The following is a 16,989-nucleotide window of genomic DNA, read 5'->3' as shown; positions in this document are numbered from 1 at the left end:
GATCGCAATTTTTGTGTTAAACGTACAACATACTGTACCTAAAGTAACTGTTATGTCAATTTCTTTTAATTTATAATTGACTGTAACGACTGTGCCACATAACTAAGGTAAAATAAGTTTGAAGCTGCGAGAAATGAGTGGTTGAAGTCGATGTGCGCTAACCAGCTCTTACTTTACTGCGCATCTCCTTAGTTATTTTGTAATTTTGGCTTCACACATAAACACACCATCAGCAACAAGCGTTCTTCTTTGCACAGTTGTCATAAATGTTAACTGTTTGGGGTAATGCATTGTATATTGTGAGCTAAAATATGAAGGCTGCAGTGTGAAGAGTCGGCAAAGCTACGAGAAGTGGCAAGTTCATGGTGAGGTTTGCTCATGGTATGCGTTGCCAGTTAAGGTCTGCTCTCCACTACCGAATCTCTTTTCACAGGGTGGCAGATCGTACACATAAGGAAGCTAATATAAATGTTCTTTTATATATTTGGTCGTTTGATTGATTGGAGTGTTAACTATGTGACAAGTGAGGATACTGGAAGTTCGAAGCTGGGAGTCGAGTGAGTGGTTTGTGTCCGCTGCTTTTATTTTAATGAGTTTGAACGGCCTTCTAACACCTCTTCCTTATTACCCTATTTCCGTATATGACACATTAATATTTCTGTCTGTGATATTTACCCAAACCTTGTTGTATGAGTTAAATAATGTCACCAAGAGATCAGTATTTTCAGTAGGGGTTAAAACAATTTAATGATAATGTCTCGTGAAGTCTGTGGGACCGTCGATTCTGAGTAATCCATATAATTTCTAGCATCTGTCGCACTAGAGGGGCATAATTCGCTGCTCCGGATACTATTCTAGAACTATAATTGGTGATGCACGTGATCACCTGTTTCATGGGATATTTTACACACACACACACACACACACACACACACACACACACACACATTTACGCCATGTCAGCAAACAGTGAAACTAATACAGGTGTTTCAGTCTCAGAACTCATACCTTGATAGTCACTGACACCCTGAAATGTACCACAGTTCTTAAATATGGTTAGCACAATGGAAGATACAGGAAGTGTAATGGGATAATTTCTTCGACTGAACCTGCTCGTTTTATTCACCTACCTACCTACGACTTTTGCCTGCTGCCTACTTACTGTTCCTCATCCCATCCCTGCTTAACTCCTGCTTCCTATCCCTGCCTGCCTCCCCACTCCCTTCCTATACCTTTCCTGCCCCTCCACTCCCCATGCACCCTGTCTTCCAACTCCCTCTCCCAACTTCCCTCCCAACTCCCTATCCCATCCTATCTCCCAACTCCCCATCCCATCTTACCTCCCAGCTTCCCATCCCACCCTACCTCCCAACTTTCCATCTCACCCTCCCTCCTAACTCCCCATCCCACCCTGCCTCCTCATTCCCTCCCCATCCCTGCATGCCTTCCAATACTCCATTCCTATCCTCACCTGGTACCTCCCTCCCTCTACCCCCACATTCCTTACTTGCACTGGCCCTTTTCTAGCACGAGTCCCTTTGATTAACCCAGGTATTAATTAACATTTTCCCAACAGACTACCTCGACATATGCAGCAAGGTTTTTGGCACCGTAGATTTGACAGGAGTTTTAGTGATTATTCCTTTTTCTCATCGTACATAACACATTTACTGCTTCTTTCCCTCCAGCCAGCCTCTCTGCCCAGCCCTTTTTCCTTGTCTGCTGCGTGCTTGCTTGCTTTCCATTGTGGTTGTTAGCCCCCTTTGTCTGCTTTCCTCCAACACTTGCTGCTTCGCCCCCTTCTCTGCTTGCCTCTATTGGAGCACTTTTTTTGCCTGCCTGCCTTCCTTCTTGCCCTCCTGCTTCCACCCCTTGTTGCTTGCCTCATCACCTGCGTACATTCATGTCTGCCTGCCTGCTTCCTACTCATCACATGACTGTTTACACTCTTTCACCCCTCCATTTCTATCTCTTTTTGATCAGCCTTTTTTAACTCCTTCACCTACCCTATATATAAATAGTCCTTTGCATCTAAGTTTGGTCCCAGCCTAGAGAGGGACCTCTGAGTGATTACAGCAGCATATTCTACACACGGTACAACAACCTCTCACCTTGTCGAAGTTCCCTGGATAATGTGTTCACACACCCGTTTTTCACAAACACTGCAACCTCAGCAGAACACGGTTCTTCTTGTACTACTCAGCCACAGTCGACTCGGAGTCCTCTTCATAACTTGGTCCTTTAAACCTGTGGCGGAATATTCACCCATCAATCTGGGATAGGCTACCGTATCATTCAGGTTTCTACAATTGCTTCCCCTCGGTGTTACCCTGGGTACTCATTATACCTACCAACCCACAAAGGGTGGATGGACACCTAAGTCCAGTGACGGCCGCTGCCCAAACCATGATTCGGACCCTGGTACTACAGGACCAGCAGCTTCGCAGCTTCCAGTGCTAACCATTCGGCCATCACGGCGGGGTTAAACAAAATTAGGGAATATTTGTCTGCTTACAGTATTACACTTTACACTTTGACAAACTTTATATCTGTGGTAGGGGAACAGAACTCCCGCCTGGGTGGAAACATTGGGTGAATATTGGTGGCGCCTGACAGGTATTGACAAGTTGCCTATGTCGAATATTACCGAGTCGCGCTTGTACATTTTCTAGAGTGCAGTGAAGAGAAGCGTGTACCGGTATTGATCCTGAGTTCTCTGTCCCCGTGTTCACTTACTGGTACAGATTTTGAGTCCCCAGTTCTGCATTCAGTGTTCAAATGAAGGAGAATGGAAACTGCCTGTGCAGTCGGCCAAAGAGTCTCCAATATTCTCTCAAATCTCTATATTATGAAACTGGATGAAGCGTTTGAAATAATAGCCAGTATTTATTCAAGAATGTGTTTGCCTGACACTTTTATCAACACAATATGGACGAGGAACTTTAAGCAACAAAGAACGTACACTATCCATAAAAAAAAAAAAAAAAAAATGCAACCAGCAACAACGTTCATTGTGAGACCATCGATTTCCTTAGTGAAGATGCTATTCTTAACGCGTATACATCATTATGAAGACACTCGTTTAGATCTATGCTTTTTTGTGTGCTGTACCTGTATCTTTGAAGTCATAAGTCGTAGTTAAAAGCCAGAGATGTGACAAAACATCAACTGTTTTTTACGCAGCGGTAACTGTAAAATGGAAGAATGGTAAATCAGCTTCACATGGAGCAATAGAACTTTGACATGCAATCGTTTTGTATTTTACTGTGGACATAGCTTCATAAAATGGTAAGAAAACCGGCAATATACGGCAAAGACTAGCAGTATTTTGTGTCAATATCAATAAGCGCTTAGATGCATTTCAGCTTGATTATGTGCTGCAGAAACTGGCCAGCAGTGCACCGGTTTAGATCCAGATGAACCTGGGGTCAAGACAACAGCAAAAATAACAGTAGATGTATCTTTAAAATTATTTTAATATTTGCAATCTTTGACGCTTCCAGTAAAGTTACTTGTTATGTACTGAACATATATGACACGTATCAATCACGGCATTCTGTGAACACGTCCTCCGATGTCATCACTGCAGCTGCAAGAATGTGTCAGGGAGAACAGGAGGCATCGCATTTATCAAGAATTTACACCAGTTTCCAGAATGAACGGGTCTCCATTGCAGTTTCTTATAACAAATCGCTTTGTTTTGGTATATTTTTCACATTAATATTCACTCTACTTTAACTGTAAAGTGTATAATAGCTGTTTGAGTGAAGGAAAAAGAATGAACAGGGAATTTCAGAACAAAGTTGAGCATAATAAGGTTGGTAAATACGGAACCGTCTCTCCCCCACGCCAAAATGTCAGCACTCGTCAAACCCAGGCGGGCGCGGCGAGTGTCAATCTATTTCCTGATAAAATCTGTGATAATGAGTGCATGATGGCGGGACGCAGTGTGAGCGGAGGGAGCTACCTGTGCTGGCCGTATTTTCCAACATTCTTGAGCCTGAGTCGTGTGTGAGATTGCCTGTTTGTTCCTTTATCTTGATTCACACACATACCAAGCACTTCAAGACCAGACTAGAAAGCATACTGGTGTATAAAATAAAAAGAAAACTAGAGAAGCAATATCTGCTTGTAAGTACCTGACATTTACAACATTTGCCTCTAAAACTCTTCCATTATAAATTACATGCAAGACCCGTTTTCTCTTGAACACGCATAACAGGCTTGGGGACAGATTCGATTCGAGCTCGTCCCTAACTGTAACGACGTTCGAAGCCGAGCAGAACACACAACCCCACATATGATCAAACGGAGTATCGCGTAAGTTCTGTTATCCTGATTAATCTTTGTCCATTGGATTCATCGTTCTGATTCATCTTCGTAATATGGGAGAAACTGGGTTCAAGATTATGGCCTAGACACGAAAAACAGAGCCCCGAATGAAAGATTAAACCAGTCATCGAGATACCCCTCAAAAGCTCGTCAATTTGGACTGCAGGCTAATGTCATGCTGCCTGCATTTATTTACATGGAAGGATACAGCGCACGGGACTTGTCTCCAGACGTAATCTCTACCAGTATGTTATGAAACGTTTGAGTTTGACAGCGTAACATAAATGAGGTGGGGAATGGAAAGGCACTTGGCTGCTTCACAACAACACACTAGCCACGCAACGCTTGTTACCCAGCAGCTTTTGACCGTGAGAAAAATTCCATTAGCCCCACAGCCATCTTATTTACCTGACAATACCGTGTGACTTCTGATTGTTCATTAAGCTGCAGCTTGTGATAACAGAATTAATATGGCAAGATTAAAGGCATTCGGTCTAAAACAATGAGCTTGTTGAAAAGAAGGCTACAAAAAAAAAAAAAAAAAAAAAGTCCCAGCAGTATTTCCATCAGAGACAAGAACGTCAGAACATGTGTGTGGAGGCAGGAAGGGAGTACTTTGAAGGAGAGATTTGCAGTATATGGCTGATGTTCAATAAAAACGACTCGCAAATCAGTTTTATTTATTTTCGTCCAGTAATTTTCTATTCTAATGCCATATACGTCCCATTTTTCTCTTGTCATTTGTGCAAAAATCTGATTCCATGTTTTTATTATCACCCGGAAATACTTTACCTGATAATCTGTGGCAGCTTAATTGGTTGTCACTATAAAATCGTGCAATGAACTGTATGACACCCTATATCACATTTTAGACATGCTTTGCTGTGCGTTTTATTAGCCTTCTCACGGTGGGGACAGTTCAAGTATTGTATTCCAGAGAAAGCAAGACGATTTTATGAAGCTGAGAGTTACTCATAGGAGCCTGGGTGTTAATACCGCCACAATTAACCCTCTCATGGTCGGGACAACTCAAGTATTCAATTCCAGGATGTGCCAGACGATTGCCTTCAGCTGAGAGTCATAGGAGCCTGAGAATTAATTAGTCGTCACTTCCCTTTCCATTAAAATGTATGATACCTTAAATCACATTTGGGATTTGCTTTGCGGTGCGTTTTGTTAAATATTGTGGGTATGAAAGGCCGTGGAAATGGCGGCAGAGTGGGGTAACGGAATTAACCGCTAGTTGGATTCGCCATGACAGCACAGTTAGCCAATTTGCTCTCTCTCTCTCTCTCTCTCTCTCTCTCTCTCTCTCTTTTTTTTTTTTTTTCCCACTTCGTCCCGTAATGTTCCGAATTTATTTTTGCTGTTTTTTGTGCCGGGGTGCTTTTTAACCAGCATTCGATTTGGGGAACTCATCAGGTTAATGTTATTGCTGGAAAATATAATGATGTACTATTGCCACCAAAAGTTTTGTTATTTCTGCTACCCCTCTGTATCTCATAACATTATATTAGGTAGGGTAATTAAAACTAACAATAAAGGCAGATTACAGTGACTATATATAATTTTACCCGAACTATTAAACCATTACGAGTTACCGAATGGGAGGAAAAGGAACAGAATTTTCGGAGGCAATAGTACAATATAATGTTGCTGTTTTCTCGTGGATTATTTAAACGGTTTGTGATGGCGTGATTGATGATGGAAGGACGTAGTTTGATTTTAATGAAGGCTTGTTATTGCATTTGACGTGACACATGTTTGATGATAGAGTTTATTGATAATTATTGTCACTGATGTTGCCCTTTTAAATGAGTATATGTAGTAAGAATGATTATTACCACTGGAGAGACGGAGTGGAGAGGTATATGAGAGAGGGAGGTGTAAGTTCGGGGGAGGGCGGCAAAATGACAGGGGACAGGGCGACGTGGATGCGATCTGTCTGCGGCCACCCCATGCGGGATTAAGGCGTCTGGCTATAGATAGATAGATAAATAGATAGTGTTATATTCTGCGTAGCTTAAGAATTTTTTATCTGGCTTAGGGGTCTCCGGGGAAAGAGATTCAAAAACATGTCTGGCACGTATGACTGATTAAAAGATATTAGGGAAAATAGACACCCGAGTGGGCAGGGTACGCGGGAACTTGGCTAATTGGGCACACTAGATTAAATTAGGTTGAAACGCTGAAAGAGACCGCTTTCAAAACTTGGTGTAACTGTGGACAAATTGTAATGATGAGTAGAAAGTAATTACTACATTTCACTTAAATCGATTAATAAAACAAAAAGAAAGAAAGAAAAGATATTGTTCCGGGGCCTAACAGTAGTGAATCACTCCGTATTATCCAGTTTTTTGTTGTCTACTGTAGTGAAGAAAGCACAGACTCAGGGCAAGCCGACTGAATCCAGATATTTAAGGCTAGGGCGTGCAGTCGCTCTTCCCTGAGTTGCTTTATCAGAGCAATATATTCAAACCTGCCATCAGATGTAAACCCTTATTGGCCACATCCTCTTGGAGCATCTTAACCCACTAAGCCACCCACATTAAGTTACTTGCAGAGTTCGGTTGCACAGGCTGCGATGGAAAGTAGGATTGGCTGGGCTTTAACTGTTTTCTTGCTCTGATTACTGCAGGAAATTATTTTGGCTGTGCTAATGACGGAAATATTACATGCGATAAGAGCTGAATGAAAGTGGTGAATACTAAGCGCCAAATGAATAGTGAAATGAGAATATTCGTGTTTACAAAGTTCACCTGGCAAAATGAATGGTGAAAATCTGTAGAGTAAAATAATTATAGAATATTTAGGAAGGTTGAGGTCTAGCATATGAAGCGAGAAGGATGACGTATTGCGGTAAATATCATAATACGTAAAAGCGATGTAGCAGCTAACATTTTACTTAGATCGGGAAAATATCAGAGAGTAAAAGGGTAAAAACTATCTCCACCGGCCTTTTCATGGTCGGGAGGACTCTAGTAATTATTCTAGTTATTCTCAGACGGTTTTATTAGGTAAAAATTAGTCATGGGAGCTTGAAAGTGTTAGCATTCTGGACGTGCATTAAGAAATTAGCATTGTATTCCACCTAACATTAGAGGGTTTTATTCAGTCCATAGATTCATGCAGCAGCCAATGATTAAATCAGTTGGCTATCTATCTACAGCCAAACGCCATAAACCCGTAAGGGGGGGACACAAACAAATCGCCTCCATGTCGCCCTGTCCCCTGCCATTTCGTTTGTCTGAGTTATTTGTTTTACGGGGACACTAACCCTTCGCCAACCCACTTGACACGTAGGGAACACGTATGGGTTGGTTATATGGTTACCACCCAGCGTTGTAAATGGCTTCCAGACTTACAGGCCATCAGGCTTGTCACTCAATACAGTATAAAGCCACCTTAAAAGAAAAAGAGTAATAAAAAGTGACATGAAAGATGGAAGAAATGGGAAGCGAGGAAGACAGCCACTTAAAACAATGATAAAAATGAAGGACGAAGTAGGCAGCAGTACATCAAGTGAGTGTATGATGGTCGCCACCACCAGTTATGTAAGGATGGAAATAAAATCGAAGTTTAACAGGGTTTTATTATCAAATATAAAATGTACAAATGTGCTACACTTCCATCCTGCCTTCCACTCGCTCTCTACACCAGCACTACGGGAGCCCGCCACCTGCCACCTGTAACCCCTTCAGGACGAGGGATTGGGTTTTATATTTCATCCTCGCTACCTCAGACGATTTTACTCAGCTCTTGAAAGGTCTTTTCAAATACGGGGACTTTGATATTACCTCCCATAACACCTTCATTATTTTTTTTTCTTCAGCTCAGGAGACTGCAGACTGGAGAGGTACGGTGTAGACTGCACTAACACCATGAGAGGTAAACTGCCGACTGGAGGGGTTAGGTATACCCTCCGTTAACCCTTTCACTACGAGATATCTTTCCGAAGCTGAATAAAATCGTCTGGAGGTAGGAAGGATTAACTAATAGCCGACGTCACCGGAATTAACAGAAAAATCCATCTTAAGTTTCTGTGAAGGTCTGACGATTTTATTCAGCTAAATGGTCGGCTGAGGAAGCTACCTAATACCTTTTTCTGGGCGATTTATTTTTAGTACATGTAACTGTCTTCTTCTGTTACACAAATCCTTCTCATATCGCCATACTCTGCATGAATAACGTACAAAATTAGATTACCCATATGCAAAAATAAATCGCTAAGGAAGAGGTGTTAGGGAGCTTCCTTAACAGACGAGAATACGAACCCTAGTCACGCTGAGACCGGACCTGGACATATTCTGACGCAAATTGTCCCATCGTGAACAACAGGATATAAGCAAGAACATCTGAACAAGCTGCTTTTCCGTGCTAGACGTGTGTAAAGTTACCGTCTGAAATATCGCTCCACTTTTTGGCCGAACACTTATGACACACTTACACATTATTCTGAAAAATTTTGCCTGGACCCGAAAATCGTATCCCTGGGTTTCAAAAGGTAGTGTTCACTCCTCTGTTAGTTATCGTGATGGAGTGGGTCGATATTAGTGTCAGTAACAGTAGGAAAACTGATACTACTAAACCCAAACTATTTATTTATTTATTTATTTATATTATCAAAGGAAGACGGAACCAAAGACCAGAAGCCATGATTGTTCCCTCCAAGAAAAAAACATAAACAAGATAACAGACAGCCAATTCAAGAGATGCCTGGACACACTGCGTTTGAATGAGGTCATAGGCAGTAGGAAATACCGACAGAGGAAGACAGTTCCAGAGCTGACTTGTAGCATAGAAGAAGGATTTGGAGTAACAGTTAACTGTTACTCCAAATCCTTGCATTAGAAAGTATGACAGAGGTATTTGGCTCTCCTGACCGAGTAAAACGTATATGAATGAATTCCTTATACCGGTACGTCCATGTTTCTTACTTGTGGATATATAAATTTGTGTTTATAACCACATCTTGAATTTGTGTTATTTTTCTTATTTATTTTTTTCTTCCAGCGAACAATCTCGCGGCTTCTGGCATTTGGTTCCTTCTTCCTTGCATTAAAAAAAAAAAAAACTGACAAAGATATCAGTACTGCCGGCCAAACAGTGGGATCGGGGCTAGTTTAATTAAGTGACCGCAGTTCGTGAGAGGAAAGGGGATGGCCAAAATATGAACTAATTAAACGGGATCATTTTTTTTCCAATTTTCACCCCGGCGTACACGAAGGAAAAAATTTGCACCAGAATATGCCCCGTATGCAAGGTGGCACTGGAAGCTTCGCTGCATCCCTTCCTTAGCGATTTATTCAGCTCATCCCACTCCTAATATCCTCCTTGATGCAAAATATATCGAAACTAAAATGATATAAATAGCATAAAAGAGACTGTCAAGGTGTAATATCAAACTAAATCGTTCAGGATGAGGTGATACGAAATATCCAAGGGGTTCAATTCCGACCGAGGCCCGAAAGCGGAGTCACTTTTTTTTTTTTTTTTTTTTTTTTTTTTAACCAGACGGATTGATTTTAGTGGCAACATTTAGCGAGTTGCTGGCGATTTTTCTCGGTGACTGCGAGTGGTGAACGTCCTTGTGACAATATTTCTCTAAAAGTTGCCGGGAGAATGTCACCAAAAAAAAAAAAAAAAAAAAAAAAAAAAAAAAAGAGGTGAAAGGGGAAAAAAGTGCCCCCCCAAACCGACCGTGTGAAACCGATTTAAGAAGAGATTCATCGTAGTGAGAGGGTTAAAAAAAAAAAAGAAAAAAAAAAGCCGTGTTCTCGTCAAACACAGGAGGCTCACTAACACCTTTTCCCAAGTGGTTCATTTTCTGTTTAAGGCACGATCAGCTTCACTTATAACTAGTACAGAGAGTGGTGTGTTGGAGGTTTACGGGACAGTGAGAGTAAACAAGACACATCATCCTCTGCAGTATCTGTAGGTGAAGATGGCTGTACCTTAACACTTTCTTTTAGGCTATTTATGCAACCTGGTATGTGTAAAAAAAAAAAAGACAAATAACCCACAACAGAGACGTAAGGTGTAAAATGTAAAAATAAATCGGTAAGGGAGGGACGTTACGGAATATTCCAAGCCAAGGAGAATACAGCTCAATCTCCAACAACCTCAGTAAAATCGCCTGGAGGTAGCATGAATTAAGTTTAAAAAGGGCGCCATGGTACTACATTTAAAAAGAGCGCCATGGTACTGGAAAGGTAAATTCTCAGTAGCTTCCGACACGTTTTAGTAAAGGGAATAAAGGAAATCATTTACCTTCCGTCACTTTATTTTTCCCCTCTAAAGTTTTATAGGTATGCTGAGTTAATTTGGGTAGAAATTTTGAAGGAGTTTGGCCAGCTATTTCCTCTAATTCTCTAATCTGTTTTTATCCATAGCCACTGTAAACAGATCAAGCTTATTTTAATCCCTCTCAATCCTCATTCAGTTAAATATATTCAAACTTTAGCCTAAAATTCATTATTTTGTCCAGATTAGTACGTTCTATCCTAAGCCACCCTATACTACTTTATCCTAAGCTAATCTAACCTGTCTTAACCTCACCAAAACTACCTTCTATTTCCTAACCTTCCTAATCTAAGAACGTGTAGTTTTATTAGCCATTTTGAAGATACAGATTAATAAACATATGAGAATCACGATAAAACAACGACGTATTCTAACTCTAGCCTCTTTTGAAGCAATCCTTAATATTTAACCTTATTTTTGCAAGGTAGACTTTATTTGCTGCCCTGTTTTTGGTTCCCCACCTATATTCACTGAACATTAGCTTTGGGTTACGGGGAAAACAGCGAGACTTTACTGAATTCAGGCTGGGGGGCGTGAAAATCAGGGTAAAAATGGTGGCTCTGGTTTTGCGTACAGATTTTAGAGATATAAACATTAAGCTCATCCAAATTTGAATACTTCCCCACTACTTTTAGATTCATTACGGGATTTTGACCACTGAATATCCAAACCCTTAAAAATGTTCTATCCTCTCTATCCTACTACTTACTAAAGAAGAGGTAAAGGACTGAAAATAAATGACTACCTGCTTTAGTGTTAAGGAACGTAATTCAACCACGGACCACTACTAGCATTGCTCTGGTATTCGTGTTGGGCTGGTACAATTATTAACCGGTACTGGCACTAGCTTTGGTACTGAGGAGTTGCTTGTATCATTACAGTGTCCAGAATCAGTACTTCCAATAAGACTGCGGTACTGGAGAACAACAGTACCACTAATAATAGCTCTGAATCCAAAAACATTTAATGCTACCCCATTCACTGTTACAACTCATCGGCTAAGGGTTTTTTCTCGAATATCATGTCAGTATTCTCTTTAATGATACTTCTATATATTTTGATACCAACTGCGATTCCATTTATAACATGCAGGAGAATATTAACGTGCCATATACCAAAATAAACAGGTAAAGAAGAAGAGTTTAGACGAGAATACGACCCATGGCCATCCTTTGCCAATATTCTCCCAGAGTCACCACTAATGAAGAACAAATTACAGGATGGTCCATAGATAACATCTCAATTCCTGTGAGTTGCAAGGACGGCTCTGTCTGCGTTACCAGTGTCTGCTCTTCGTTATTTTGTACTGCTGATAATCCTTGTTATGCTTTACAATGTCTCCTTTTTTACGTCCATTGGTTGCTTAGCTGTTCAGTAATTTCATGAAGCAGCCAAAATCTCTCCGCTTGCCACACCAGCAGACTGAGCCGTCCCCGCACCACACAAGAGGGCACAATTTGCGGACCACTCTGTTTTTTGTATTAGCTACAATAATTGCTAACACCTTGGTAGCATTTACCAATAACGGTACCAGTATCAGTGGTAGCACAGTGAGGTTGGTAATAGTAAGCACTACAGTAATATTGCCACCAGTACCAGTACTAAATCTTGTACAAAGGCAGCACGAATACTAGCATTAAGGTAAAGTTAGTAACACCCCTAGCCAGTGCTGGTGTTGAACTAGCAATATTTAGCTCCAGTAGTCTTCTAGCACCAAAGTATTTGTACAAGGACTAAACCAATACCAGCCAGCACTAGCACTGAACCATTGTTTGTGAGGACCATTGCCAGTGACAACTTACTACTAGCCAGGTTCAATGGGTCAATACTAGTACTATACTGATATTGTCAACAACTTTACTAGTACACAATCAGCATCAGCCAGTGGCTGTACTAATCTTTATACACTCCTATCACTGACCAGTACCAGTATAACTCTGTCATTGCCTATCTAGCATCAGTACTAAACAAAGCTAGTACTACTTTGCGCAAGTACCTCTACTGAACCAGTACAAGCATTGAGCCAGTACTAGTTAACACCAGCACTAGGACAATTATTGCTTGCCAGTATCAGTGCCATATCACACTGCTACCAGCTTAGGGCCTAATCAAATTCTATCTAGCACCAATACTTTCATATGCAAGTGCTGGCCACCCCTAGTACTGTCGAGCTTCCCTACTAGCTCACACCAATACCAGTCACCATCAGCAGTGTCATTAGTCGCCACCAGCAGCGACATGTCACCACCAGAAATGACATGTCACTACCACCAGTGACATAAGAAACCACTCAAAGTGACATGTCACCACCCGAAACGACATAAGTAAGTACCGGTACTAGCATTAGCCAGCATCAGTTACGCTAGCACCACTACTGGCTCCAGCACTTGCCAGAACGAGCACTAGCACTGGCAGCATCAGCACGTGTCCCTTCACCAGCACCATCCAACACCAGCACTCTCCAACACCGTCACCAGCCAGCGGCAGCACCCACACCGGGCAGCAGCGGTGTGGTAGTGTGGTGTAGGGTGGAGTGTTATGAAGCAGCGTGAGGCCATGTCACTAACTCTCCGTGACGGACGCCAGGTGGCAGCAGCGGCGGGCTCCCCTCCGTCGTTGTGGGTAAATTTACTGCTAATGGAAGATAGTTCTTAGGTCGTAATAACAGATACTCTTTAAAGCATGCGGCCCAGGATGAACGCCTGTGGCCGGAAATGAAGGAGTCTTAAAGTAGGAGAACAGGTCCGTCTGAAACTAAAGTCTGGGGGTCGTATCCTAAGCGGCACAGGAGGCTTCGTAACATCTTTCCCTCTCCGATTTATTCTGCTCACTAGACTTCAACATCATCTTCCATTATATTACTAATGCCAACTCTACCAATATTAAAACGATAGAAATAACATACCAGAGGATGTTAAGGTGTAATGTGTTAGATAAATCGCTGAGGAAGAGATGTGACGAACTCTCCAGAGCAACTCAGAATACGACTATGTGTTTTTTTCTCATTAATGGAAGCTTCTCGATGTGTTCTATAAACTGGTGAGAGGACATCGCCACACAAGGACACCAACCCATAAAAAACGCAGGACACAGACCCCTCAAAACACACTTCCCTCGCCTGGACATGAGCTTGGTTGTATCAGACTAGTGTTCGTTCACCTGAATGTGGTCGAGATTTTCGTCCTTTTGCAGCTTATGTCCCGTCGCTCAGCGGTAGAAAAAACAGTGCTATGTCTCTGCATCCTTTCCAAAGCGCTTTTTTTTTTTTTTTTTTTTCCTTAACTTGCGCTGTGTTTCAGTTGTATTTATTTAATTATTTTTACGGCCGAACATGCATGGAGGGAGGGTAATTTTAGGCCAAGTTCCAGTGGACAGCGTATAGCTACACCCCTTCAGCTCATTTTCTCCATTCATTCTTGCGTCTCCAAATAACATTATTCAAATTATGCAGAACAGACTAATTAAACCCCTTCAGCCCGACCACGTCTTTCAAAAATTTAATTCTCGGTATCTCCTGACGACTTTATTCAGCTTCACGAGAGGGAGGGATTAGATACAGCTTTCAAACCCCTACACTAACAAAAGACCACTGTGTACTAAATAAAATCGTCTGGAAAAAACAAGAATAATACATACACACACACACACACACACACACACACACACACACACATACACACACACACACACACACACACACACACACACACACACACACACGATTTACGTCCTCGGGGTGAAGGAGCTAAGACAAGTTAGTGTAGTTAGAGAGGTGTGGCTACAAGTTTAAGTAAATTTAAGTTAGGAGCTGAAGTTTGAATCGAGTTGGGCCTTCCTAGAGTTGGTTGGGACAGGGTGTCTTGTTGGGAAGACTTAGGATGATTTAAGAGAGGCAGTGATATTTAGAGAGATAAGTGAATGGCATGGGAATAAGACAGAATAAAGGACAGTAACACAGTTGGGATAAGACTACACTGAGATATGTTTGCCACGACCAGTCAGACCAAAGTTACCCAGTGGTGTCAGCTAATATAATGAGAGAGACAGATAAAAGCAAGGACACTGGAGAGGGCGGATCGATGATTACTTTTGAGCTGTTGCCTGATCAGCGTAATTAGCGTTCGGTACCCCCTTCAAACCAACTAAATAACGCTTAATACTTTTTTAACATATTTTTAAAGTGCTGAACCCAGAAAGAGACGCTGTGAACATAGACTTGAAACCTGTATCGGTGGCTTGCAATTATGAATGGGTTGACTCAGAGTTATAAAGGAGAAATACACGTAATGGCCATGTAAAGATGCAGTCCATGTTAACGTCAGTGTGAAAACGCAAGGGTAATGTCCGGGTAGCCATTGCAACACCTCAGGGTCCGCCAATGAACACTCAGCATCCAGAGTCCTGTCGCCTCTCCTGTTTCATTTTTCCCATGGTGTATGAAAACTGGTGTGGGGAATCCGCAGACTGATGGCGCTGATCTGTGCCCAACTACAATGATCAGTGTGGTTAGATGTGGATTCAATTTACTGATTTTCAAAGTCCGTGGGGAGGGAAACATGACAAACGACAGAAGCTTTGATGCCGACTGTACGGCCCATCACCACGAGTTTATCATTTCTGTTTTATTCTTACTATCTCCGGGCAATTTTATCTCTGCACAGGAGGGACTTTTTCAACTGTAGGGTTCAAATACAACCTTCATCTCTTCATATCCGGCGGGTCAGCAGCAAGAGTAAATGAGAAAAAAAAACGCAATCGTTGAGAAGTTGTTAGGCAGAAGTTACAAAGACTGCTGAATACGTCGAGAGTAGTCTTAGCTTCATGATATGACGGAAAACTAAGATGATGAGTGATATTACCTGATGGAACTGGGCCACTTTAATAAACTGATTACCAAGTCGTGGTTGTATGAAGTTCGACGAGCCTTAGTTATGAGGTAGGAACGCGTCTCCTTGGTAACTAACGACATCAACCCTCCGGTCTGACTACACTGTCCATCAACTGGGCTCAAAGAATTACGGTAGTTGAGTTGCCACTTTAGCTATTTTATTCCTAGGTTTCAAATTTTTAGTATTTTTTTTTCTTGCTATGAAATTCTAGCTTACTGTATTTTAACATTTTAGTTTATATATATATATTTTTTACTGCTCTTCTAATGGGTATGTCTTCAGCGCCTTACTAATATCATACTGAGGGCAACTTCAGCTATGTCTGTGAAATCGTTTTGGCGGCTGTAAAGATTGGAGGTCTTCGTCAGGTAAAAAAAAAAAAAAAAAAAAAAAAAAAAAAAAAAAAAAAGCCAAAGCGGGTTAGTGTCCTTGTTGGCTCTGCCCCCCGCCCCCTATAACTCACTATGAGCGTATGTGAGGCATGGTGACCCCCCACTACCCCCCCGACACCCCTGCCCCCTCCATCCCCCCGCACGCAACAATAACACGCCCCTTCAACAGTATGTACAGATATGCAGGTTAAGCCACAGGGACCTTTCCTTTCATCTTTCCCGACCCTTCGTTTACCCTTTAGGATCAGTTTGGTCTCACCCCGACCTTCATTTGGGTACCGGGCCTTTTCGTGTCACCTTTCCCGGTCCTTAGTTACCCTTGAAGCCGTTATGTTAAAACTGGGGCCGTGGATTTGTAAGTCCTTAGTTTTGATGGTTATTTACGAAACACCTGTTACTGTTTAATATATAGGCTAAGTCTGTATTCCACATTACAGAATGTAGTCGGCATCGATACGTCCATTACCATCACAAGGTTTACAATTTATCTGTCAAAATCAGGGTTTGTCCACACTTTCGTACACCCACTTTGAATATGATCCTTGTTTATTTCTCCGGGCCTGGCTGAAGTGCTCCCCCCTCCCCCCTTTTTTTTTGTGATCATTATTTACTCAGATTTGTTTTATTTCTCAAGCAAAATAAGGCTCTTTTCTGTGGCACTTACTCAGGGTCCTTACTCCAGTTACGTCATTTTCCTGACACCAAATGAGGTCCTTTTCTGTGGCATTTACTCATGATAGTCAAATCACTAATTCCGTCCCATACCTTAGCTGTCCAATTATTCCTGGACCAAACGAAGTTCCTACATCTTCTGTTTATTTAGCTTATTTCAGTTACTCACAGCTTATGAGAATCTGGCCATTAATACCAGCCTTTACCTTGTTTACCTGTTCATTTGTTCCTGGACCAAATGAAGTTCATACATCTCTTTATTCTTATTCCAGTCACTCACAACGTTTCTCTGGCACCAAATGAACTTTTCCCGATACCAAATGAGGTCCTTTTCTGTGGCATTTCTTCAGGTTAGTCAGAAAACTAATTCCAAACCTTACTTCGGTTACTTATTACATTTT

Source organism: Coenobita brevimanus, chromosome 90 (assembly GCF_032717465.1).
Source record: "Coenobita brevimanus isolate Jiangsu-jjx chromosome 90, ASM3271746v2, whole genome shotgun sequence".
Taxonomy (NCBI): Eukaryota; Metazoa; Arthropoda; class Malacostraca; order Decapoda; family Coenobitidae; genus Coenobita; species Coenobita brevimanus.
This window is presented reverse-complemented; position numbering follows the sequence as displayed.